Source organism: Hyla sarda, unplaced genomic scaffold, assembly GCF_029499605.1.
Source record: "Hyla sarda isolate aHylSar1 unplaced genomic scaffold, aHylSar1.hap1 scaffold_841, whole genome shotgun sequence".
Classification (NCBI taxonomy): domain Eukaryota; kingdom Metazoa; phylum Chordata; class Amphibia; order Anura; family Hylidae; genus Hyla; species Hyla sarda.
Genome location: NW_026610868.1, coordinates 128,385 through 154,443, shown reverse-complemented (window position 1 = coordinate 154,443; position 26,059 = coordinate 128,385). Strand labels below are relative to the sequence as shown.

Genomic DNA, 26,059 nt, shown 5'->3' with positions numbered 1-26,059 from the left:
AATTAAGGGGTAGGGGTGTGGCGCGATATTGGGGAAGGGATGAGATTTTATATTTCTTCATAAGCATTAATCTTATTTTGTCAATTAGGAACATTCAGCACCCACCCGCTATCAAGGCAGCTGCCTATCATGTCATGCCCTACCTGCACAGGTGTGCTGGCTACTCAAATGATCCAATTAAGGAGGCCATTTAGTCAGCAGCAGCAGAAGTCCTGTGCCTGGACGCTCCAACAGCGGCCAGACACAAGCAGAAGCAGCAGAGCAGCAGCAGCACCACCTTTTGTTTTTTGGCTGCAGCAGCAGCAAGGCCCACAGGGCTGGCTAGCTGGCTAGCCAGCAAGCAGGTAGCAATGAAAGTAGGAATCTTTCTTTTTAACCCTGTAAGGGGGTGGTGCACTGTACCCGAAGATACTGCCATATCGGGTCAATGCATAGGGCGACGGAAGCAAGCTTCAAAATCGGCCCCCGTTCTCAAAAATCCATTTAATATATGGTCCCCAGATAGGGGACGTATCAGATATTAAACTGATAAGAACAGATACTACACTTGATCTTAGCCAAAAGGCCGAGAAGCGATAACCGTGAAAGGGGCGGGCCCAACAAGGTGCCCTTCATGGGCACTATCACTGCTTGCTGTCAGGGAGGCTGCCAGACAATTTTCCATGCACACTCTGGGCTGGGGGGCAGTCAACCACCAGTACACACAGCAGAACCTAAACCCATACCATTATTGCTAAGCAGCAAGACAGGGGCCCATTGCACTCCCACGGGGCCTTTTTAAATGCAATCCATAACCCGGATTTGCCAGGAACCCTTCTTACTCCTCCTACTTGCATGTGACACTGGGCTTAGGATCTGCATAGGAAACACACACACAAGCACACACCTACCTTTGTTGCCTGCAGATGCCTCCTTGGCTGTCCCCAAACGGTATCAAACCAACACCCACGGGAAGCTGTAAGCATAGAGGACATGCCTGCACCCCATTGGACTTACCTGTGTGGGTTAAACCCGGGTTATTTGACAACCTATGGCGGTGATGGTTCTGCTCAGGCAGAGCAGTGCTGATGCTCCTCATAAAGCTGTCGCTGCTGTGAAGGTTCTAGGTGACATCACAAATCCCTATGGTTACATACACAACAAAGCTGGGTTGTTGTTGTTTACACTCTGCAAGGCCTGTGGAAGTGAGTGACATCATAGCACTGTAGTTCTGAGGGTTCTAGATGGATGCAACAATCTCCTGTTGCTTCTATGAAGGCCATAATAGACGACATCACCAAACAGCTCCATAGTCACATACACAGCAAAGGAGAGATGTTGTTTACACCTAGTGATGTCAGTGGTATTGAGTGACATCACAGCACAGTGCTAAGGCTCCTGGGCCTGGACACAGCAGCGGCTGCAATATCTCAACGGAGAATACGTTTATATATATGTGTGTGTGTGCGCGTATATATATATATATATATATATATATATATATATATATATATATTTCTCCGCCGAAATCACTTTTAAACCCATTTCCACCTTTTTTTCCCTTCTCTTCCTCTTACTTTTTTTTCACGTTTTTTTACGTTTTTCTCCTTTTCGCCTCTTTTCTGGGCGTATTATTCTTCTTTTTCTTCTTTTTTTTCGTCTAATGCATACCCCATCAGTGCAGCAATGCTTATTCAATACCGCCAGCAGATGGAGACACTGGGGGATAATTTTCTAAGGATTTATACTGATTTTTCCTGTCTGAATTTGTCGCACAGAAAGTTGCAGGCCAAATATGTGTGACATTTCTGCGACTTTAGCTTCTAGAGCATTTTTACAACATTATACATAGGTGCTGAATACATAAAAAGCGACTGTTCAGCGACAGACAAGTCGCATCGGCTGAAAGTAGGCCAGAATGTCAGTCCATGTTGGAGCAGGTTTAGATACAGTCTAAAGTATAGATCTCAAAGTCTGTGCACAGAATTTAGCAAGGGCCTCGCACCTTCTGATGCATCAGGTAGGTGCACAATAGCATAGCCTAACCCTCTGTACTTTGGTCTATATTGATGCGGGACATAGACAGCCAGCTGATGACCAATCCATTAGTGCAATGGATGGCTGGAAGCATTTGTCTTTGCCTTTGCAATACCACAGAAGCAATGCATGGTCAATGTACAGCAATGACACACCTGTGTGAACAGCCAGGAGACCCCCCCCCCCCCCATGTTATGTTACATAGTTACATAGTTAGTACGGTCGAAAAAAGACATATGTCCATCAAGTTCAACCAGGGAATTAAGGGGTAGGGGTGTGGCGCGATATTGGGGAAGGGATGAGATTTTATATTTCTTCATAAGCATTAATCTTATTTTGTCAATTAGGAACATTCAGCACCCACCCGCTATCAAGGCAGCTGCCTATCATGTCATGCCCTACCTGCACAGGTGTGCTGGCTACTCAAATGATCCAATTAAGGAGGCCATTTAGTCAGCAGCAGCAGAAGTCCTGTGCCTGGACGCTCCAACAGCGGCCAGACACAAGCAGAAGCAGAAGCAGCAGAAGCAGCAGCAGCACCACCTTTTGTTTTTTGGCTGCAGCAGCAGCAAGGCCCACAGGGCTGGCTAGCTGGCTAGCCAGCAAGCAGGTAGCAATGAAAGTAGGAATCTTTCTTTTTAACCCTGTAAGGGGGTGGTGCACTGTACCCGAAGATACTGCCATATCGGGTCAATGCATAGGGCGACGGAAGCAAGCTTCGAAATCGGCCCCCGTTCTCAAAAATCCATTTAATATATGGTCCCCAGATAGGGGACGTATCAGATATTAAACTGATAAGAACAGATACTACACTTGATCTTAGCCAAAAGGCCGAGAAGCGATAACCGTGAAAGGGGCGGGCCCAACAAGGTGCCCTTCATGGGCACTATCACTGCTTGCTGTCAGGGAGGCTGCCAGACAATTTTCCATGCACACTCTGGGCTGGGGGGCAGTCAACCACCAGTACACACAGCAGAACCTAAACCCATACCATTATTGCTAAGCAGCAAGACAGGGGCCCATTGCACTCCCACGGGGCCTTTTTAAATGCAATCCATAACCCGGATTTGCCAGGAACCCTTCTTACTCCTCCTACTTGCATGTGACACTGGGCTTAGGATCTGCATAGGAAACACACACACAAGCACACACCTACCTTTGTTGCCTGCAGATGCCTCCTTGGCTGTCCCCAAACGGTATCAAACCAACACCCACGGGAAGCTGTAAGCATAGAGGACATGCCTGCACCCCATTGGACTTACCTGTGTGGGTTAAACCCGGGTTATTTGACAACCTATGGCGGTGATGGTTCTGCTCAGGCAGAGCAGTGCTGATGCTCCTCATAAAGCTGTCGCTGCTGTGAAGGTTCTAGGTGACATCACAAATCCCTATGGTTACATACACAACAAAGCTGGGTTGTTGTTGTTTACACTCTGCAAGGCCTGTGGAAGTGAGTGACATCATAGCACTGTAGTTCTGAGGGTTCTAGATGGATGCAACAATCTCCTGTTGCTTCTATGAAGGCCATAATAGACGACATCACCAAACAGCTCCATAGTCACATACACAGCAAAGGAGAGATGTTGTTTACACCTAGTGATGTCAGTGGTATTGAGTGACATCACAGCACAGTGCTAAGGCTCCTGGGCCTGGACACAGCAGCGGCTGCAATATCTCAACGGAGAATACGTTTATATATATGTGTGTGTGTGCGCGTATATATATATATATATGTATATATATATATATATATATATATATATATATATATATATTTCTCCGCCGAAATCACTTTTAAACCCATTTCCACCTTTTTTTCCCTTCTCTTCCTCTTACTTTTTTTTCACGTTTTTTTACGTTTTTCTCCTTTTCGCCTCTTTTCTGGGCGTATTATTCTTCTTTTTCTTCTTTTTTTTCGTCTAATGCATACCCCATCAGTGCAGCAATGCTTATTCAATACCGCCAGCAGATGGAGACACTGGGGGATAATTTTCTAAGGATTTATACTGATTTTTCCTGTCTGAATTTGTCGCACAGAAAGTTGCAGGCCAAATATGTGTGACATTTCTGCGACTTTAGCTTCTAGAGCATTTTTACAACATTATACATAGGTGCTGAATACATAAAAAGCGACTGTTCAGCGACAGACAAGTCGCATCGGCTGAAAGTAGGCCAGAATGTCAGTCCATGTTGGAGCAGGTTTAGATACAGTCTAAAGTATAGATCTCAAAGTCTGTGCACAGAATTTAGCAAGGGCCTCGCACCTTCTGATGCATCAGGTAGGTGCACAATAGCATAGCCTAACCCTCTGTACTTTGGTCTATATTGATGCGGGACATAGACAGCCAGCTGATGACCAATCCATTAGTGCAATGGATGGCTGGAAGCATTTGTCTTTGCCTTTGCAATACCACAGAAGCAATGCATGGTCAATGTACAGCAATGACACACCTGTGTGAACAGCCAGGAGACCCCCCCCCCCCCCCCCCCATGTTATGTTACATAGTTACATAGTTAGTACGGTCGAAAAAAGACATATGTCCATCAAGTTCAACCAGGGAATTAAGGGGTAGGGGTGTGGCGCGATATTGGGGAAGGGATGAGATTTTATATTTCTTCATAAGCATTAATCTTATTTTGTCAATTAGGAACATTCAGCACCCACCCGCTATCAAGGCAGCTGCCTATCATGTCATGCCCTACCTGCACAGGTGTGCTGGCTACTCAAATGATCCAATTAAGGAGGCCATTTAGTCAGCAGCAGCAGAAGTCCTGTGCCTGGACGCTCCAACAGCGGCCAGACACAAGCAGAAGCAGAAGCAGCAGAAGCAGCAGCAGCACCACCTTTTGTTTTTTGGCTGCAGCAGCAGCAAGGCCCACAGGGCTGGCTAGCTGGCTAGCCAGCAAGCAGGTAGCAATGAAAGTAGGAATCTTTCTTTTTAACCCTGTAAGGGGGTGGTGCACTGTACCCGAAGATACTGCCATATCGGGTCAATGCATAGGGCGACGGAAGCAAGCTTCGAAATCGGCCCCCGTTCTCAAAAATCCATTTAATATATGGTCCCCAGATAGGGGACGTATCAGATATTAAACTGATAAGAACAGATACTACACTTGATCTTAGCCAAAAGGCCGAGAAGCGATAACCGTGAAAGGGGCGGGCCCAACAAGGTGCCCTTCATGGGCACTATCACTGCTTGCTGTCAGGGAGGCTGCCAGACAATTTTCCATGCACACTCTGGGCTGGGGGGCAGTCAACCACCAGTACACACAGCAGAACCTAAACCCATACCATTATTGCTAAGCAGCAAGACAGGGGCCCATTGCACTCCCACGGGGCCTTTTTAAATGCAATCCATAACCCGGATTTGCCAGGAACCCTTCTTACTCCTCCTACTTGCATGTGACACTGGGCTTAGGATCTGCATAGGAAACACACACACAAGCACACACCTACCTTTGTTGCCTGCAGATGCCTCCTTGGCTGTCCCCAAACGGTATCAAACCAACACCCACGGGAAGCTGTAAGCATAGAGGACATGCCTGCACCCCATTGGACTTACCTGTGTGGGTTAAACCCGGGTTATTTGACAACCTATGGCGGTGATGGTTCTGCTCAGGCAGAGCAGTGCTGATGCTCCTCATAAAGCTGTCGCTGCTGTGAAGGTTCTAGGTGACATCACAAATCCCTATGGTTACATACACAACAAAGCTGGGTTGTTGTTGTTTACACTCTGCAAGGCCTGTGGAAGTGAGTGACATCATAGCACTGTAGTTCTGAGGGTTCTAGATGGATGCAACAATCTCCTGTTGCTTCTATGAAGGCCATAATAGACGACATCACCAAACAGCTCCATAGTCACATACACAGCAAAGGAGAGATGTTGTTTACACCTAGTGATGTCAGTGGTATTGAGTGACATCACAGCACAGTGCTAAGGCTCCTGGGCCTGGACACAGCAGCGGCTGCAATATCTCAACGGAGAATACGTTTATATATATGTGTGTGTGTGCGCGTATATATATATATATATGTATATATATATATATATATATATATATATATATATATATATTTCTCCGCCGAAATCACTTTTAAACCCATTTCCACCTTTTTTTCCCTTCTCTTCCTCTTATTTTTTTTTCACGTTTTTTTACGTTTTTCTCCTTTTCGCCTCTTTTCTGGGCGTATTATTCTTCTTTTTCTTCTTTTTTTTCGTCTAATGCATACCCCATCAGTGCAGCAATGCTTATTCAATACCGCCAGCAGATGGAGACACTGGGGGATAATTTTCTAAGGATTTATACTGATTTTTCCTGTCTGAATTTGTCGCACAGAAAGTTGCAGGCCAAATATGTGTGACATTTCTGCGACTTTAGCTTCTAGAGCATTTTTACAACATTATACATAGGTGCTGAATACATAAAAAGCGACTGTTCAGCGACAGACAAGTCGCATCGGCTGAAAGTAGGCCAGAATGTCAGTCCATGTTGGAGCAGGTTTAGATACAGTCTAAAGTATAGATCTCAAAGTCTGTGCACAGAATTTAGCAAGGGCCTCGCACCTTCTGATGCATCAGGTAGGTGCACAATAGCATAGCCTAACCCTCTGTACTTTGGTCTATATTGATGCGGGACATAGACAGCCAGCTGATGACCAATCCATTAGTGCAATGGATGGCTGGAAGCATTTGTCTTTGCCTTTGCAATACCACAGAAGCAATGCATGGTCAATGTACAGCAATGACACACCTGTGTGAACAGCCAGGAGACCCCCCCCCCCCCCATGTTATGTTACATAGTTACATAGTTAGTACGGTCGAAAAAAGACATATGTCCATCAAGTTCAACCAGGGAATTAAGGGGTAGGGGTGTGGCGCGATATTGGGGAAGGGATGAGATTTTATATTTCTTCATAAGCATTAATCTTATTTTGTCAATTAGGAACATTCAGCACCCACCCGCTATCAAGGCAGCTGCCTATCATGTCATGCCCTACCTGCACAGGTGTGCTGGCTACTCAAATGATCCAATTAAGGAGGCCATTTAGTCAGCAGCAGCAGAAGTCCTGTGCCTGGACGCTCCAACAGCGGCCAGACACAAGCAGAAGCAGAAGCAGCAGAAGCAGCAGCAGCACCACCTTTTGTTTTTTGGCTGCAGCAGCAGCAAGGCCCACAGGGCTGGCTAGCTGGCTAGCCAGCAAGCAGGTAGCAATGAAAGTAGGAATCTTTCTTTTTAACCCTGTAAGGGGGTGGTGCACTGTACCCGAAGATACTGCCATATCGGGTCAATGCATAGGGCGACGGAAGCAAGCTTCGAAATCGGCCCCCGTTCTCAAAAATCCATTTAATATATGGTCCCCAGATAGGGGACGTATCAGATATTAAACTGATAAGAACAGATACTACACTTGATCTTAGCCAAAAGGCCGAGAAGCGATAACCGTGAAAGGGGCGGGCCCAACAAGGTGCCCTTCATGGGCACTATCACTGCTTGCTGTCAGGGAGGCTGCCAGACAATTTTCCATGCACACTCTGGGCTGGGGGGCAGTCAACCACCAGTACACACAGCAGAACCTAAACCCATACCATTATTGCTAAGCAGCAAGACAGGGGCCCATTGCACTCCCACGGGGCCTTTTTAAATGCAATCCATAACCCGGATTTGCCAGGAACCCTTCTTACTCCTCCTACTTGCATGTGACACTGGGCTTAGGATCTGCATAGGAAACACACACACAAGCACACACCTACCTTTGTTGCCTGCAGATGCCTCCTTGGCTGTCCCCAAACGGTATCAAACCAACACCCACGGGAAGCTGTAAGCATAGAGGACATGCCTGCACCCCATTGGACTTACCTGTGTGGGTTAAACCCGGGTTATTTGACAACCTATGGCGGTGATGGTTCTGCTCAGGCAGAGCAGTGCTGATGCTCCTCATAAAGCTGTCGCTGCTGTGAAGGTTCTAGGTGACATCACAAATCCCTATGGTTACATACACAACAAAGCTGGGTTGTTGTTGTTTACACTCTGCAAGGCCTGTGGAAGTGAGTGACATCATAGCACTGTAGTTCTGAGGGTTCTAGATGGATGCAACAATCTCCTGTTGCTTCTATGAAGGCCATAATAGACGACATCACCAAACAGCTCCATAGTCACATACACAGCAAAGGAGAGATGTTGTTTACACCTAGTGATGTCAGTGGTATTGAGTGACATCACAGCACAGTGCTAAGGCTCCTGGGCCTGGACACAGCAGCGGCTGCAATATCTCAACGGAGAATACGTTTATATATATGTGTGTGTGTGCGCGTATATATATATATATATATATATATATATATATATATATATATATATATATATATATATATATCTCCGCCGAAATCACTTTTAAACCCATTTCCACCTTTTTTTCCCTTCTCTTCCTCTTACTTTTTTTTCACGTTTTTTTACGTTTTTCTCCTTTTCGCCTCTTTTCTGGGCGTATTATTCTTCTTTTTCTTCTTTTTTTTCGTCTAATGCATACCCCATCAGTGCAGCAATGCTTATTCAATACCGCCAGCAGATGGAGACACTGGGGGATAATTTTCTAAGGATTTATACTGATTTTTCCTGTCTGAATTTGTCGCACAGAAAGTTGCAGGCCAAATATGTGTGACATTTCTGCGACTTTAGCTTCTAGAGCATTTTTACAACATTATACATAGGTGCTGAATACATAAAAAGCGACTGTTCAGCGACAGACAAGTCGCATCGGCTGAAAGTAGGCCAGAATGTCAGTCCATGTTGGAGCAGGTTTAGATACAGTCTAAAGTATAGATCTCAAAGTCTGTGCACAGAATTTAGCAAGGGCCTCGCACCTTCTGATGCATCAGGTAGGTGCACAATAGCATAGCCTAACCCTCTGTACTTTGGTCTATATTGATGCGGGACATAGACAGCCAGCTGATGACCAATCCATTAGTGCAATGGATGGCTGGAAGCATTTGTCTTTGCCTTTGCAATACCACAGAAGCAATGCATGGTCAATGTACAGCAATGACACACCTGTGTGAACAGCCAGGAGACCCCCCCCCCCCCATGTTATGTTACATAGTTACATAGTTAGTACGGTCGAAAAAAGACATATGTCCATCAAGTTCAACCAGGGAATTAAGGGGTAGGGGTGTGGCGCGATATTGGGGAAGGGATGAGATTTTATATTTCTTCATAAGCATTAATCTTATTTTGTCAATTAGGAACATTCAGCACCCACCCGCTATCAAGGCAGCTGCCTATCATGTCATGCCCTACCTGCACAGGTGTGCTGGCTACTCAAATGATCCAATTAAGGAGGCCATTTAGTCAGCAGCAGCAGAAGTCCTGTGCCTGGACGCTCCAACAGCGGCCAGACACAAGCAGAAGCAGAAGCAGCAGAAGCAGCAGCAGCACCACCTTTTGTTTTTTGGCTGCAGCAGCAGCAAGGCCCACAGGGCTGGCTAGCTGGCTAGCCAGCAAGCAGGTAGCAATGAAAGTAGGAATCTTTCTTTTTAACCCTGTAATGGGGTGGTGCACTGTACCCGAAGATACTGCCATATCGGGTCAATGCATAGGGCGACGGAAGCAAGCTTCGAAATCGGCCCCCGTTCTCAAAAATCCATTTAATATATGGTCCCCAGATAGGGGACGTATCAGATATTAAACTGATAAGAACAGATACTACACTTGATCTTAGCCAAAAGGCCGAGAAGCGATAACCGTGAAAGGGGCGGGCCCAACAAGGTGCCCTTCATGGGCACTATCACTGCTTGCTGTCAGGGAGGCTGCCAGACAATTTTCCATGCACACTCTGGGCTGGGGGGCAGTCAACCACCAGTACACACAGCAGAACCTAAACCCATACCATTATTGCTAAGCAGCAAGACAGGGGCCCATTGCACTCCCACGGGGCCTTTTTAAATGCAATCCATAACCCGGATTTGCCAGGAACCCTTCTTACTCCTCCTACTTGCATGTGACACTGGGCTTAGGATCTGCATAGGAAACACACACACAAGCACACACCTACCTTTGTTGCCTGCAGATGCCTCCTTGGCTGTCCCCAAACGGTATCAAACCAACACCCACGGGAAGCTGTAAGCATAGAGGACATGCCTGCACCCCATTGGACTTACCTGTGTGGGTTAAACCCGGGTTATTTGACAACCTATGGCGGTGATGGTTCTGCTCAGGCAGAGCAGTGCTGATGCTCCTCATAAAGCTGTCGCTGCTGTGAAGGTTCTAGGTGACATCACAAATCCCTATGGTTACATACACAACAAAGCTGGGTTGTTGTTGTTTACACTCTGCAAGGCCTGTGGAAGTGAGTGACATCATAGCACTGTAGTTCTGAGGGTTCTAGATGGATGCAACAATCTCCTGTTGCTTCTATGAAGGCCATAATAGACGACATCACCAAACAGCTCCATAGTCACATACACAGCAAAGGAGAGATGTTGTTTACACCTAGTGATGTCAGTGGTATTGAGTGACATCACAGCACAGTGCTAAGGCTCCTGGGCCTGGACACAGCAGCGGCTGCAATATCTCAACGGAGAATACGTTTATATATATGTGTGTGTGTGCGCGTATATATATATATATATATATATATATATATATATATATATATATATATATATATTTCTCCGCCGAAATCACTTTTAAACCCATTTCCACCTTTTTTTCCCTTCTCTTCCTCTTACTTTTTTTTCACGTTTTTTTACGTTTTTCTCCTTTTCGCCTCTTTTCTGGGCGTATTATTCTTCTTTTTCTTCTTTTTTTTCGTCTAATGCATACCCCATCAGTGCAGCAATGCTTATTCAATACCGCCAGCAGATGGAGACACTGGGGGATAATTTTCTAAGGATTTATACTGATTTTTCCTGTCTGAATTTGTCGCACAGAAAGTTGCAGGCCAAATATGTGTGACATTTCTGCGACTTTAGCTTCTAGAGCATTTTTACAACATTATACATAGGTGCTGAATACATAAAAAGCGACTGTTCAGCGACAGACAAGTCGCATCGGCTGAAAGTAGGCCAGAATGTCAGTCCATGTTGGAGCAGGTTTAGATACAGTCTAAAGTATAGATCTCAAAGTCTGTGCACAGAATTTAGCAAGGGCCTCGCACCTTCTGATGCATCAGGTAGGTGCACAATAGCATAGCCTAACCCTCTGTACTTTGGTCTATATTGATGCGGGACATAGACAGCCAGCTGATGACCAATCCATTAGTGCAATGGATGGCTGGAAGCATTTGTCTTTGCCTTTGCAATACCACAGAAGCAATGCATGGTCAATGTACAGCAATGACACACCTGTGTGAACAGCCAGGAGACCCCCCCCCCCCCCCCATGTTATGTTACATAGTTACATAGTTAGTACGGTCGAAAAAAGACATATGTCCATCAAGTTCAACCAGGGAATTAAGGGGTAGGGGTGTGGCGCGATATTGGGGAAGGGATGAGATTTTATATTTCTTCATAAGCATTAATCTTATTTTGTCAATTAGGAACATTCAGCACCCACCCGCTATCAAGGCAGCTGCCTATCATGTCATGCCCTACCTGCACAGGTATGCTGGCTACTCAAATGATCCAATTAAGGAGGCCATTTAGTCAGCAGCAGCAGAAGTCCTGTGCCTGGACGCTCCAACAGCGGCCAGACACAAGCAGAAGCAGCAGAAGCAGCAGCATCACCACCTTTTGTTTTTTGGCTGCAGCAGCAGCAAGGCCCACAGGGCTGGCTAGCTGGCTAGCCAGCAAGCAGGTAGCAATGAAAGTAGGAATCTTTCTTTTTAACCCTGTAAGGGGGTGGTGCACTGTACCCGAAGATACTGCCATATCGGGTCAATGCATAGGGCGACGGAAGCAAGCTTCGAAATCGGCCCCCGTTCTCAAAAATCCATTTAATATATGGTCCCCAGATAGGGGACGTATCAGATATTAAACTGATAAGAACAGATACTACACTTGATCTTAGCCAAAAGGCCGAGAAGCGATAACCGTGAAAGGGGCGGGCCCAACAAGGTGCCCTTCATGGGCACTATCACTGCTTGCTGTCAGGGAGGCTGCCAGACAATTTTCCATGCACACTCTGGGCTGGGGGGCAGTCAACCACCAGTACACACAGCAGAACCTAAACCCATACCATTATTGCTAAGCAGCAAGACAGGGGCCCATTGCACTCCCACGGGGCCTTTTTAAATGCAATCCATAACCCGGATTTGCCAGGAACCCTTCTTACTCCTCCTACTTGCATGTGACACTGGGCTTAGGATCTGCATAGGAAACACACACACAAGCACACACCTACCTTTGTTGCCTGCAGATGCCTCCTTGGCTGTCCCCAAACGGTATCAAACCAACACCCACGGGAAGCTGTAAGCATAGAGGACATGCCTGCACCCCATTGGACTTACCTGTGTGGGTTAAACCCGGGTTATTTGACAACCTATGGCGGTGATGGTTCTGCTCAGGCAGAGCAGTGCTGATGCTCCTCATAAAGCTGTCGCTGCTGTGAAGGTTCTAGGTGACATCACAAATCCCTATGGTTACATACACAACAAAGCTGGGTTGTTGTTGTTTACACTCTGCAAGGCCTGTGGAAGTGAGTGACATCATAGCACTGTAGTTCTGAGGGTTCTAGATGGATGCAACAATCTCCTGTTGCTTCTATGAAGGCCATAATAGACGACATCACCAAACAGCTCCATAGTCACATACACAGCAAAGGAGAGATGTTGTTTACACCTAGTGATGTCAGTGGTATTGAGTGACATCACAGCACAGTGCTAAGGCTCCTGGGCCTGGACACAGCAGCGGCTGCAATATCTCAACGGAGAATACGTTTATATATATGTGTGTGTGTGCGCGTATATATATATATATATATATATATATATATATATATATATATTTCTCCGCCGAAATCACTTTTAAACCCATTTCCACCTTTTTTTCCCTTCTCTTCCTCTTACTTTTTTTTCACGTTTTTTTACGTTTTTCTCCTTTTCGCCTCTTTTCTGGGCGTATTATTCTTCTTTTTCTTCTTTTTTTTCGTCTAATGCATACCCCATCAGTGCAGCAATGCTTATTCAATACCGCCAGCAGATGGAGACACTGGGGGATAATTTTCTAAGGATTTATACTGATTTTTCCTGTCTGAATTTGTCGCACAGAAAGTTGCAGGCCAAATATGTGTGACATTTCTGCGACTTTAGCTTCTAGAGCATTTTTACAACATTATACATAGGTGCTGAATACATAAAAAGCGACTGTTCAGCGACAGACAAGTCGCATCGGCTGAAAGTAGGCCAGAATGTCAGTCCATGTTGGAGCAGGTTTAGATACAGTCTAAAGTATAGATCTCAAAGTCTGTACACAGAATTTAGCAAGGGCCTCGCACCTTCTGATGCATCAGGTAGGTGCACAATAGCATAGCCTAACCCTCTGTACTTTGGTCTATATTGATGCGGGACATAGACAGCCAGCTGATGACGAATCCATTAGTGCAATGGATGGCTGGAAGCATTTGTCTTTGCCTTTGCAATACCACAGAAGCAATGCATGGTCAATGTACAGCAATGACACACCTGTGTGAACAGCCAGGAGACCCCCCCCCCCCCATGTTATGTTACATAGTTACATAGTTAGTACGGTCGAAAAAAGACATATGTCCATCAAGTTCAACCAGGGAATTAAGGGGTAGGGGTGTGGCGCGATATTGGGGAAGGGATGAGATTTTATATTTCTTCATAAGCATTAATCTTATTTTGTCAATTAGGAACATTCAGCACCCACCCGCTATCAAGGCAGCTGCCTATCATGTCATGCCCTACCTGCACAGGTGTGCTGGCTACTCAAATGATCCAATTAAGGAGGCCATTTAGTCAGCAGCAGCAGAAGTCCTGTGCCTGGACGCTCCAACAGCGGCCAGACACAAGCAGAAGCAGAAGCAGCAGAAGCAGCAGCAGCACCACCTTTTGTTTTTTGGCTGCAGCAGCAGCAAGGCCCACAGGGCTGGCTAGCTGGCTAGCCAGCAAGCAGGTAGCAATGAAAGTAGGAATCTTTCTTTTTAACCCTGTAAGGGGGTGGTGCACTGTACCCGAAGATACTGCCATATCGGGTCAATGCATAGGGCGACGGAAGCAAGCTTCGAAATCGGCCCCCGTTCTCAAAAATCCATTTAATATATGGTCCCCAGATAGGGGACGTATCAGATATTAAACTGATAAGAACAGATACTACACTTGATCTTAGCCAAAAGGCCGAGAAGCGATAACCGTGAAAGGGGCGGGCCCAACAAGGTGCCCTTCATGGGCACTATCACTGCTTGCTGTCAGGGAGGCTGCCAGACAATTTTCCATGCACACTCTGGGCTGGGGGGCAGTCAACCACCAGTACACACAGCAGAACCTAAACCCATACCATTATTGCTAAGCAGCAAGACAGGGGCCCATTGCACTCCCACGGGGCCTTTTTAAATGCAATCCATAACCCGGATTTGCCAGGAACCCTTCTTACTCCTCCTACTTGCATGTGACACTGGGCTTAGGATCTGCATAGGAAACACACACACAAGCACACACCTACCTTTGTTGCCTGCAGATGCCTCCTTGGCTGTCCCCAAACGGTATCAAACCAACACCCACGGGAAGCTGTAAGCATAGAGGACATGCCTGCACCCCATTGGACTTACCTGTGTGGGTTAAACCCGGGTTATTTGACAACCTATGGCGGTGATGGTTCTGCTCAGGCAGAGCAGTGCTGATGCTCCTCATAAAGCTGTCGCTGCTGTGAAGGTTCTAGGTGACATCACAAATCCCTATGGTTACATACACAACAAAGCTGGGTTGTTGTTGTTTACACTCTGCAAGGCCTGTGGAAGTGAGTGACATCATAGCACTGTAGTTCTGAGGGTTCTAGATGGATGCAACAATCTCCTGTTGCTTCTATGAAGGCCATAATAGACGACATCACCAAACAGCTCCATAGTCACATACACAGCAAAGGAGAGATGTTGTTTACACCTAGTGATGTCAGTGGTATTGAGTGACATCACAGCACAGTGCTAAGGCTCCTGGGCCTGGACACAGCAGCGGCTGCAATATCTCAACGGAGAATACGTTTATATATATATGTGTGTGTGTGCGCGTATATATATATATATACATATATATATATATATATATATATATATATATATATATATTTCTCCGCCGAAATCACTTTTAAACCCATTTCCACCTTTTTTTCCCTTCTCTTCCTCTTACTTTTTTTTCACGTTTTTTTACGTTTTTCTCCTTTTCGCCTCTTTTCTGGGCGTATTATTCTTCTTTTTCTTCTTTTTTTTCGTCTAATGCATACCCCATCAGTGCAGCAATGCTTATTCAATACCGCCAGCAGATGGAGACACTGGGGGATAATTTTCTAAGGATTTATACTGATTTTTCCTGTCTGAATTTGTCGCACAGAAAGTTGCAGGCCAAATATGTGTGACATTTCTGCGACTTTAGCTTCTAGAGCATTTTTACAACATTATACATAGGTGCTGAATACATAAAAAGCGACTGTTCAGCGACAGACAAGTCGCATCGGCTGAAAGTAGGCCAGAATGTCAGTCCATGTTGGAGCAGGTTTAGATACAGTCTAAAGTATAGATCTCAAAGTCTGTGCACAGAATTTAGCAAGGGCCTCGCACCTTCTGATGCATCAGGTAGGTGCACAATAGCATAGCCTAACCCTCTGTACTTTGGTCTATATTGATGCGGGACATAGACAGCCAGCTGATGACCAATCCATTAGTGCAATGGATGGCTGGAAGCATTTGTCTTTGCCTTTGCAATACCACAGAAGCAATGCATGGTCAATGTACAGCAATGACACACCTGTGTGAACAGCCAGGAGACCCCCCCCCCCCCCCCCCCATGTTATGTTACATAGTTACATAGTTAGTACGGTCGAAAAAAGACATATGTCCATCAAGTTCAACCAGGGAATTAAGGGGTAGGGGTGTGGCGCGATATTGGGGAAGGGATGAGATTTTATATTTCTTCATAAGCATTAATCTTATTTTGTCAATTAGGAACATTCAGCACCCACCCGCTATCAAGGCAGCTGCCTATCATGTCATGCCCTACCTGCACAGGTGTGCTGGCTACTCAAATGATCCAATTAAGGAGGCCATTTAGTCAGCAGCAGCAGAAGTCCTGTGCCTGGACGCTCCAACAGCGGCCAGACACAAGCAGAAGCAGCAGAAGCAGCAGCAGCACCACCTTTTGTTTTTTGGCTGCAGCAGCAGCAAGGCCCACAGGGCTGGCTAGCTGGCTAGCCAGCAAGCAGGTAGCAATGAAAGTAGGAATCTTTCTTTTTAACCCTGTAAGGGGGTGGTGCACTGTACCCGAAGATACTGCCATATCGGGTCAATGCATAGGGCGACGGAAGCAAGCTTCGAAATCGGCCCCCGTTCTCAAAAATCCATTTAATATATGGTCCCCAGATAGGGGACGTATCAGATATTAAACTGATAAGAACAGATACTACACTTGATCTTAGCCAAAAGGCCGAGAAGCGATAACCGTGAAAGGGGCGGGCCCAACAAGGTGCCCTTCATGGGCACTATCACTGCTTGCTGTCAGGGAGGCTGCCAGACAATTTTCCATGCACACTCTGGGCTGGGGGGCAGTCAACCACCAGTACACACAGCAGAACCTAAACCCATACCATTATTGCTAAGCAGCAAGACAGGGGCCCATTGCACTCCCACGGGGCCTTTTTAAATGCAATCCATAACCCGGATTTGCCAGGAACCCTTCTTACTCCTCCTACTTGCATGTGACACTGGGCTTAGGATCTGCATAGGAAACACACACACAAGCACACACCTACCTTTGTTGCCTGCAGATGCCTCCTTGGCTGTCCCCAAACGGTATCAAACCAACACCCACGGGAAGCTGTAAGCATAGAGGACATGCCTGCACCCCATTGGACTTACCTGTGTGGGTTAAACCCGGGTTATTTGACAACCTATGGCGGTGATGGTTCTGCTCAGGCAGAGCAGTGCTGATGCTCCTCATAAAGCTGTCGCTGCTGTGAAGGTTCTAGGTGACATCACAAATCCCTATGGTTACATACACAACAAAGCTGGGTTGTTGTTGTTTACACTCTGCAAGGCCTGTGGAAGTGAGTGACATCATAGCACTGTAGTTCTGAGGGTTCTAGATGGATGCAACAATCTCCTGTTGCTTCTATGAAGGCCATAATAGACGACATCACCAAACAGCTCCATAGTCACATACACAGCAAAGGAGAGATGTTGTTTACACCTAGTGATGTCAGTGGTATTGAGTGACATCACAGCACAGTGCTAAGGCTCCTGGGCCTGGACACAGCAGCGGCTGCAATATCTCAACGGAGAATACGTTTATATATATGTGTGTGTGTGCGCGTATATATATATATATATATATATATATATATATATATATATATTTCTCCGCCGAAATCACTTTTAAACCCATTTCCACCTTTTTTTCCCTTCTCTTCCTCTTACTTTTTTTTCACGTTTTTTTACGTTTTTCTCCTTTTCGCCTCTTTTCTGGGCGTATTATTCTTCTTTTTCTTCTTTTTTTTCGTCTAATGCATACCCCATCAGTGCAGCAATGCTTATTCAATACCGCCAGCAGATGGAGACACTGGGGGATAATTTTCTAAGGATTTATACTGATTTTTCCTGTCTGAATTTGTCGCACAGAAAGTTGCAGGCCAAATATGTGTGACATTTCTGCGACTTTAGCTTCTAGAGCATTTTTACAACATTATACATAGGTGCTGAATACATAAAAAGCGACTGTTCAGCGACAGACAAGTCGCATCGGCTGAAAGTAGGCCAGAATGTCAGTCCATGTTGGAGCAGGTTTAGATACAGTCTAAAGTATAGATCTCAAAGTCTGTGCACAGAATTTAGCAAGGGCCTCGCACCTTCTGATGCATCAGGTAGGTGCACAATAGCATAGCCTAACCCTCTGTACTTTGGTCTATATTGATGCGGGACATAGACAGCCAGCTGATGACCAATCCATTAGTGCAATGGATGGCTGGAAGCATTTGTCTTTGCCTTTGCAATACCACAGAAGCAATGCATGGTCAATGTACAGCAATGACACACCTGTGTGAACAGCCAGGAGACCCCCCCCCCCCCCCCATGTTATGTTACATAGTTACATAGTTAGTACGGTCGAAAAAAGACATATGTCCATCAAGTTCAACCAGGGAATTAAGGGGTAGGGGTGTGGCGCGATATTGGGGAAGGGATGAGATTTTATATTTCTTCATAAGCATTAATCTTATTTTGTCAATTAGGAACATTCAGCACCCACCCGCTATCAAGGCAGCTGCCTATCATGTCATGCCCTACCTGCACAGGTGTGCTGGCTACTCAAATGATCCAATTAAGGAGGCCATTTAGTCAGCAGCAGCAGAAGTCCTGTGCCTGGACGCTCCAACAGCGGCCAGACACCAGCAGAAGCAGCAGAAGCAGCAGCATCACCACCTTTTGTTTTTTGGCTGCAGCAGCAGCAAGGCCCACAGGGCTGGCTAGCTGGCTAGCCAGCAAGCAGGTAGCAATGAAAGTAGGAATCTTTCTTTTTAACCCTGTAAGGGGGTGGTGCACTGTACCCGAAGATACTGCCATATCGGGTCAATGCATAGGGCGACGGAAGCAAGCTTCGAAATCGGCCCCCGTTCTCAAAAATCCATTTAATATATGGTCCCCAGATAGGGGACGTATCAGATATTAAACTGATAAGAACAGATACTACACTTGATCTTAGCCAAAAGGCCGAGAAGCGATAACCGTGAAAGGGGCGGGCCCAACAAGGTGCCCTTCATGGGCACTATCACTGCTTGCTGTCAGGGAGGCTGCCAGACAATTTTCCATGCACACTCTGGGCTGGGGGGCAGTCAACCACCAGTACACACAGCAGAACCTAAACCCATACCATTATTGCTAAGCAGCAAGACAGGGGCCCATTGCACTCCCACGGGGCCTTTTTAAATGCAATCCATAACCCGGATTTGCCAGGAACCCTTCTTACTCCTCCTACTTGCATGTGACACTGGGCTTAGGATCTGCATAGGAAACACACACACAAGCACACACCTACCTTTGTTGCCTGCAGATGCCTCCTTGGCTGTCCCCAAACGGTATCAAACCAACACCCACGGGAAGCTGTAAGCATAGAGGACATGCCTGCACCCCATTGGACTTACCTGTGTGGGTTAAACCCGGGTTATTTGACAACCTATGGCGGTGATGGTTCTGCTCAGGCAGAGCAGTGCTGATGCTCCTCATAAAGCTGTCGCTGCTGTGAAGGTTCTAGGTGACATCACAAATCCCTATGGTTACATACACAACAAAGCTGGGTTGTTGTTGTTTACACTCTGCAAGGCCTGTGGAAGTGAGTGACATCATAGCACTGTAGTTCTGAGGGTTCTAGATGGATGCAACAATCTCCTGTTGCTTCTATGAAGGCCATAATAGACGACATCACCAAACAGCTCCATAGTCACATACACAGCAAAGGAGAGATGTTGTTTACACCTAGTGATGTCAGTGGTATTGAGTGACATCACAGCACAGTGCTAAGGCTCCTGGGCCTGGACACAGCAGCGGCTGCAATATCTCAACGGAGAATACGTTTATATATATATGTGTGTGTGTGCGCGTATATATATATATATATATATATATATATATATATATATATTTCTCCGCCGAAATCACTTTTAAACCCATTTCCACCTTTTTTTCCCTTCTCTTCCTCTTACTTTTTTTTCACGTTTTTTTACGTTTTTCTCCTTTTCGCCTCTTTTCTGGGCGTATTATTCTTCTTTTTCTTCTTTTTTTTCGTCTAATGCATACCCCATCAGTGCAGCAATGCTTATTCAATACCGCCAGCAGATGGAGACACTGGGGGATAATTTTCTAAGGATTTATACTGATTTTTCCTGTCTGAATTTGTCGCACAGAAAGTTGCAGGCCAAATATGTGTGACATTTCTGCGACTTTAGCTTCTAGAGCATTTTTACAACATTATACATAGGTGCTGAATACATAAAAAGCGACTGTTCAGCGACAGACAAGTCGCATCGGCTGAAAGTAGGCCAGAATGTCAGTCCATGTTGGAGCAGGTTTAGATACAGTCTAAAGTATAGATCTCAAAGTCTGTGCACAGAATTTAGCAAGGGCCTCGCACCTTCTGATGCATCAGGTAGGTGCACAATAGCATAGCCTAACCCTCTGTACTTTGGTCTATATTGATGCGGGACATAGACAGCCAGCTGATGACCAATCCATTAGTGCAATGGATGGCTGGAAGCATTTGTCTTTGCCTTTGCAATACCACAGAAGCAATGCATGGTCAATGTACAGCAATGACACACCTGTGTGAACAGCCAGGAGACCCCCCCCCCCCCCCCCCCCATGTTATGTTACATAGTTACATAGTTAGTACGGTCGAAAAAAGACATATGTCCATCAAGTTCAACCAGGGAATTAAGGGGTAGGGGTGTGGCGCGATATTGGGGAAGGGATGAGATTTTATATTTCTTCATAAGCATTAATCTTATTTTGTCAATTAGGAACATTCAGCACCCACCCGCTATCAAGGCAGCTGCCTATCATGTCATGCCCTACCTGCACAGGTGTGCTGGCTACTCAAATGATCCAATTAAGGAGGCCATTTAGTCAGCAGCAGCAGAAGTCCTGTGCCTGGACGCTCCAACAGCGGCCAGACACAAGCAGAAGAAGCAGCAGCAGCACCACCTTTTGTTTTTTGGCTGCAGCAGCAGCAAGGCCCACAGGGCTGGCTAGCTGGCTAGCCAGCAAGCAGGTAGCAATGAAAGTAGGAATCTTTCTTTTTAACCCTGTAAGGGGGTGGTGCACTGTACCCGAAGATACTGCCATATCGGGTCAATGCATAGGGCGACGGAAGCAAGCTTCGAAATCGGCCCCCGTTCTCAAAAATCCATTTAATATATGGTCCCCAGATAGGGGACGTATCAGATATTAAACTGATAAGAACAGATACTACACTTGATCTTAGCCAAAAGGCCGAGAAGCGATAACCGTGAAAGGGGCGGGCCCAACAAGGTGCCCTTCATGGGCACTATCACTGCTTGCTGTCAGGGAGGCTGCCAGACAATTTTCCATGCACACTCTGGGCTGGGGGGCAGTCAACCACCAGTACACACAGCAGAACCTAAACCCATACCATTATTGCTAAGCAGCAAGACAGGGGCCCATTGCACTCCCACGGGGCCTTTTTAAATGCAATCCATAACCCGGATTTGCCAGGAACCCTTCTTACTCCTCCTACTTGCATGTGACACTGGGCTTAGGATCTGCATAGGAAACACACACACAAGCACACACCTACCTTTGTTGCCTGCAGATGCCTCCTTGGCTGTCCCCAAACGGTATCAAACCAACACCCACGGGAAGCTGTAAGCATAGAGGACATGCCTGCACCCCATTGGACTTACCTGTGTGGGTTAAACCCGGGTTATTTGACAACCTATGGCGGTGATGGTTCTGCTCAGGCAGAGCAGTGCTGATGCTCCTCATAAAGCTGTCGCTGCTGTGAAGGTTCTAGGTGACATCACAAATCCCTATGGTTACATACACAACAAAGCTGGGTTGTTGTTGTTTACACTCTGCAAGGCCTGTGGAAGTGAGTGACATCATAGCACTGTAGTTCTGAGGGTTCTAGATGGATGCAACAATCTCCTGTTGCTTCTATGAAGGCCATAATAGACGACATCACCAAACAGCTCCATAGTCACATACACAGCAAAGGAGAGATGTTGTTTACACCTAGTGATGTCAGTGGTATTGAGTGACATCACAGCACAGTGCTAAGGCTCCTGGGCCTGGACACAGCAGCGGCTGCAATATCTCAACGGAGAATACGTTTATATATATGTGTGTGTGTGCGCGTATATATATATATATATATATATATATATATATATATATTTCTCCGCCGAAATCACTTTTAAACCCATTTCCACCTTTTTTTCCCTTCTCTTCCTCTTACTTTTTTTCACGTTTTTTTACGTTTTTCTCCTTTTCGCCTCTTTTCTGGGTGTATTATTCTTCTTTTTCTTCTTTTTTTTCGTCTAATGCATACCCCATCAGTGCAGCAATGCTTATTCAATACCGCCAGCAGATGGAGACACTGGGGGATAATTTTCTAAGGATTTATACTGATTTTTCCTGTCTGAATTTGTCGCACAGAAAGTTGCAGGCCAAATATGTGTGACATTTCTGCGACTTTAGCTTCTAGAGCATTTTTACAACATTATACATAGGTGCTGAATACATAAAAAGCGACTGTTCAGCGACAGACAAGTCGCATCGGCTGAAAGTAGGCCAGAATGTCAGTCCATGTTGGAGCAGGTTTAGATACAGTCTAAAGTATAGATCTCAAAGTCTGTGCACAGAATTTAGCAAGGGCCTTGCACCTTCTGATGCATCAGGTAGGTGCACAATAGCATAGCCTAACCCTCTGTACTTTGGTCTATATTGATGCGGGACATAGACAGCCAGCTGATGACCAATCCATTAGTGCAATGGATGGCTGGAAGCATTTGTCTTTGCCTTTGCAATACCACAGAAGCAATGCATGGTCAATGTACAGCAATGACACACCTGTGTGAACAGCCAGGAGACCCCCCCCCCCCCCCCCATGTTATGTTACATAGTTACATAGTTAGTACGGTCGAAAAAAGACATATGTCCATCAAGTTCAACCAGGGAATTAAGGGGTAGGGGTGTGGCGCGATATTGGGGAAGGGATGAGATTTTATATTTCTTCATAAGCATTAATCTTATTTTGTCAATTAGGAACATTCAGCACCCACCCGCTATCAAGGCAGCTGCCTATCATGTCATGCCCTACCTGCACAGGTGTGCTGGCTACTCAAATGATCCAATTAAGGAGGCCATTTAGTCAGCAGCAGCAGAAGTCCTGTGCCTGGACGCTCCAACAGCGGCCAGACACAAGCAGAAGCAGAAGCAGCAGAAGCAGCAGCAGCACCACCTTTTGTTTTTTGGCTGCAGCAGCAGCAAGGCCCACAGGGCTGGCTAGCTGGCTAGCCAGCAAGCAGGTAGCAATGAAAGTAGGAATCTTTCTTTTTAACCCTGTAAGGGGGTGGTGCACTGTACCCGAAGATACTGCTATATCGGGTCAATGCATAGGGCGACGGAAGCAAGCTTCGAAATCGGCCCCCGTTCTCAAAAATCCATTTAATATATGGTCCCCAGATAGGGGACGTATCAGATATTAAACTGATAAGAACAGATACTACACTTGATCTTAGCCAAAAGGCCCGAGAAGCGATAACCGTGAAAGGGGCGGGCCCAACAAGGTGCCCTTCATGGGCACTATCACTGCTTGCTGTCAGGGAGGCTGCCAGACAATTTTCCATGCACACTCTGGGCTGGGGGGCAGTCAACCACCAGTACACACAGCAGAACCTAAACCCATACCATTATTGCTAAGCAGCAAGACAGGGGCCCATTGCACTCCCACGGGGCCTTTTTAAATGCAATCCATAACCCGGATTTGCCAGGAACCCTTCTTACTCCTCCTACTTGCATGTGACACTGGGCTTAGGATCTGCATAGGAAACACACACACAAGCACACACCTACCTTTGTTGCCTGCAGATGCCTCCTTGGCTGTCCCCAAACGGTATCAAACCAACACCCACGGGAAGCTGTAAGCATAGAGGACATGCCTGCACCCCATTGGACTTACCTGTGTGGGTTAAACCCGGGTTATTTGACAACCTATGGCGGTGATGGTTCTGCTCAGGCAGAGCAGTGCTGATGCTCCTCATAAAGCTGTCGCTGCTGTGAAGGTTCTAGGTGACATCACAAATCCCTATGGTTACATACACAACAAAGCTGGGTTGTTGTTGTTTACACTCTGCAAGGCCTGTGGAAGTGAGTGACATCATAGCACTGTAGTTCTGAGGGTTCTAGATGGATGCAACAATCTCCTGTTGCTTCTATGAAGGCCATAATAGACGACATCACCAAACAGCTCCATAGTCACATACACAGCAAAGGAGAGATGTTGTTTACACCTAGTGATGTCAGTGGTATTGAGTGACATCACAGCACAGTGCTAAGGCTCCTGGGCCTGGACACAGCAGCGGCTGCAATATCTCAACGGAGAATACGTTTATATATATGTGTGTGTGTGCGCGTATATATATATATATATATATATATATATATATATATATATATATTTCTCCGCCGAAATCACTTTTAAACCCATTTCCACCTTTTTTTCCCTTCTCTTCCTCTTACTTTTTTTTCACGTTTTTTTACGTTTTTCTCCTTTTCGCCTCTTTTCTGGGCGTATTATTCTTCTTTTTCTTCTTTTTTTTCGTCTAATGCATACCCCATCAGTGCAGCAATGCTTATTCAATACCGCCAGCAGATGGAGACACTGGGGGATAATTTTCTAAGGATTTATACTGATTTTTCCTGTCTGAATTTGTCGCACAGAAAGTTGCAGGCCAAATATGTGTGACATTTCTGCGACTTTAGCTTCTAGAGCATTTTTACAACATTATACATAGGTGCTGAATACATAAAAAGCGACTGTTCAGCGACAGACAAGTCGCATCGGCTGAAAGTAGGCCAGAATGTCAGTCCATGTTGGAGCAGGTTTAGATACAGTCTAAAGTATAGATCTCAAAGTCTGTGCACAGAATTTAGCAAGGGCCTCGCACCTTCTGATGCATCAGGTAGGTGCACAATAGCATAGCCTAACCCTCTGTACTTTGGTCTATATTGATGCGGGACATAGACAGCCAGCTGATGACCAATCCATTAGTGCAATGGATGGCTGGAAGCATTTGTCTTTGCCTTTGCAATACCACAGAAGCAATGCATGGTCAATGTACAGCAATGACACACCTGTGTGAACAGCCAGGAGACCCCCCCCCCCCCCATGTTATGTACATAGTTACATAGTTAGTACAGTCGAAAAAAGACATATGTCCATCAAGTTCAACCAGGGAATTAAGGGGTAGGGGTGTGGCGCGATATTGGGGAAGGGATGAGATTTTATATTTCTTCATAAGCATTAATCTTATTTTGTCAATTAGGAACATTCAGCACCCACCCGCTATCAAGGCAGCTGCCTATCATGTCATGCCCTACCTGCACAGGTGTGCTGGCTACTCAAATGATCCAATTAAGGAGGCCATTTAGTCAGCAGCAGCAGAAGTCCTGTGCCTGGACGCTCCAACAGCGGCCAGACACAAGCAGAAGCAGAAGCAGCAGAAGCAGCAGCAGCACCACCTTTTGTTTTTTGGCTGCAGCAGCAGCAAGGCCCACAGGGCTGGCTAGCTGGCTAGCCAGCAAGCAGGTAGCAATGAAAGTAGGAATCTTTCTTTTTAACCCTGTAAGGGGGTGGTGCACTGTACCCGAAGATACTGCCATATCGGGTCAATGCATAGGGCGACGGAAGCAAGCTTCGAAATCGGCCCCCGTTCTCAAAAATCCATTTAATATATGGTCCCCAGATAGGGGACGTATCAGATATTAAACTGATAAGAACAGATACTACACTTGATCTTAGCCAAAAGGCCGAGAAGCGATAACCGTGAAAGGGGCGGGCCCAACAAGGTGCCCTTCATGGGCACTATCACTGCTTGCTGTCAGGGAGGCTGCCAGACAATTTTCCATGCACACTCTGGGCTGGGGGGCAGTCAACCACCAGTACACACAGCAGAACCTAAACCCATACCATTATTGCTAAGCAGCAAGACAGGGGCCCATTGCACTCCCACGGGGCCTTTTTAAATGCAATCCATAACCCGGATTTGCCAGGAACCCTTCTTACTCCTCCTACTTGCATGTGACACTGGGCTTAGGATCTGCATAGGAAACACACACACAAGCACACACCTACCTTTGTTGCCTGCAGATGCCT

At 46.1% G+C, this 26,059-nt stretch overlaps 12 non-coding genes across 12 annotated transcripts; all 12 read right to left on the bottom strand.

Moving 5' to 3' along the window:
* Positions 1-386: 386 nt before the first annotated feature.
* Positions 387-577, bottom strand: LOC130347535 (U2 spliceosomal RNA). The gene has a single exon (XR_008885450.1). It is a non-coding gene; the product is annotated as a U2 spliceosomal RNA (small nuclear RNA).
* Positions 578-2,668: 2,091 nt separating this feature from the next.
* LOC130347566 (U2 spliceosomal RNA) lies at positions 2,669-2,859 on the bottom strand. The gene has a single exon (XR_008885478.1). It is a non-coding gene; the product is annotated as a U2 spliceosomal RNA (small nuclear RNA).
* Positions 2,860-4,969: 2,110 nt separating this feature from the next.
* Positions 4,970-5,160, bottom strand: LOC130347565 (U2 spliceosomal RNA). The gene has a single exon (XR_008885477.1). It is a non-coding gene; the product is annotated as a U2 spliceosomal RNA (small nuclear RNA).
* Positions 5,161-7,265: 2,105 nt separating this feature from the next.
* LOC130347564 (U2 spliceosomal RNA) lies at positions 7,266-7,456 on the bottom strand. Its single transcript, XR_008885476.1, has one exon. It is a non-coding gene; the product is annotated as a U2 spliceosomal RNA (small nuclear RNA).
* A 2,106-nt stretch (positions 7,457-9,562) lies between these two features.
* On the bottom strand, positions 9,563-9,753 carry LOC130347563 (U2 spliceosomal RNA). The gene has a single exon (XR_008885475.1). It is a non-coding gene; the product is annotated as a U2 spliceosomal RNA (small nuclear RNA).
* A 2,097-nt stretch (positions 9,754-11,850) lies between these two features.
* On the bottom strand, positions 11,851-12,041 carry LOC130347561 (U2 spliceosomal RNA). Its single transcript, XR_008885474.1, has one exon. It is a non-coding gene; the product is annotated as a U2 spliceosomal RNA (small nuclear RNA).
* A 2,088-nt stretch (positions 12,042-14,129) lies between these two features.
* On the bottom strand, positions 14,130-14,320 carry LOC130347560 (U2 spliceosomal RNA). The gene has a single exon (XR_008885473.1). It is a non-coding gene; the product is annotated as a U2 spliceosomal RNA (small nuclear RNA).
* Positions 14,321-16,424: 2,104 nt separating this feature from the next.
* On the bottom strand, positions 16,425-16,615 carry LOC130347558 (U2 spliceosomal RNA). Its single transcript, XR_008885471.1, has one exon. It is a non-coding gene; the product is annotated as a U2 spliceosomal RNA (small nuclear RNA).
* Positions 16,616-18,700: 2,085 nt separating this feature from the next.
* Positions 18,701-18,891, bottom strand: LOC130347557 (U2 spliceosomal RNA). Its single transcript, XR_008885470.1, has one exon. It is a non-coding gene; the product is annotated as a U2 spliceosomal RNA (small nuclear RNA).
* Positions 18,892-20,974: 2,083 nt separating this feature from the next.
* Positions 20,975-21,165, bottom strand: LOC130347556 (U2 spliceosomal RNA). The gene has a single exon (XR_008885469.1). It is a non-coding gene; the product is annotated as a U2 spliceosomal RNA (small nuclear RNA).
* Positions 21,166-23,252: 2,087 nt separating this feature from the next.
* LOC130347515 (U2 spliceosomal RNA) lies at positions 23,253-23,444 on the bottom strand. Its single transcript, XR_008885435.1, has one exon. It is a non-coding gene; the product is annotated as a U2 spliceosomal RNA (small nuclear RNA).
* Positions 23,445-25,534: 2,090 nt separating this feature from the next.
* Positions 25,535-25,725, bottom strand: LOC130347555 (U2 spliceosomal RNA). The gene has a single exon (XR_008885468.1). It is a non-coding gene; the product is annotated as a U2 spliceosomal RNA (small nuclear RNA).
* Between the last annotated feature and the right edge of the window lie 334 nt (positions 25,726-26,059).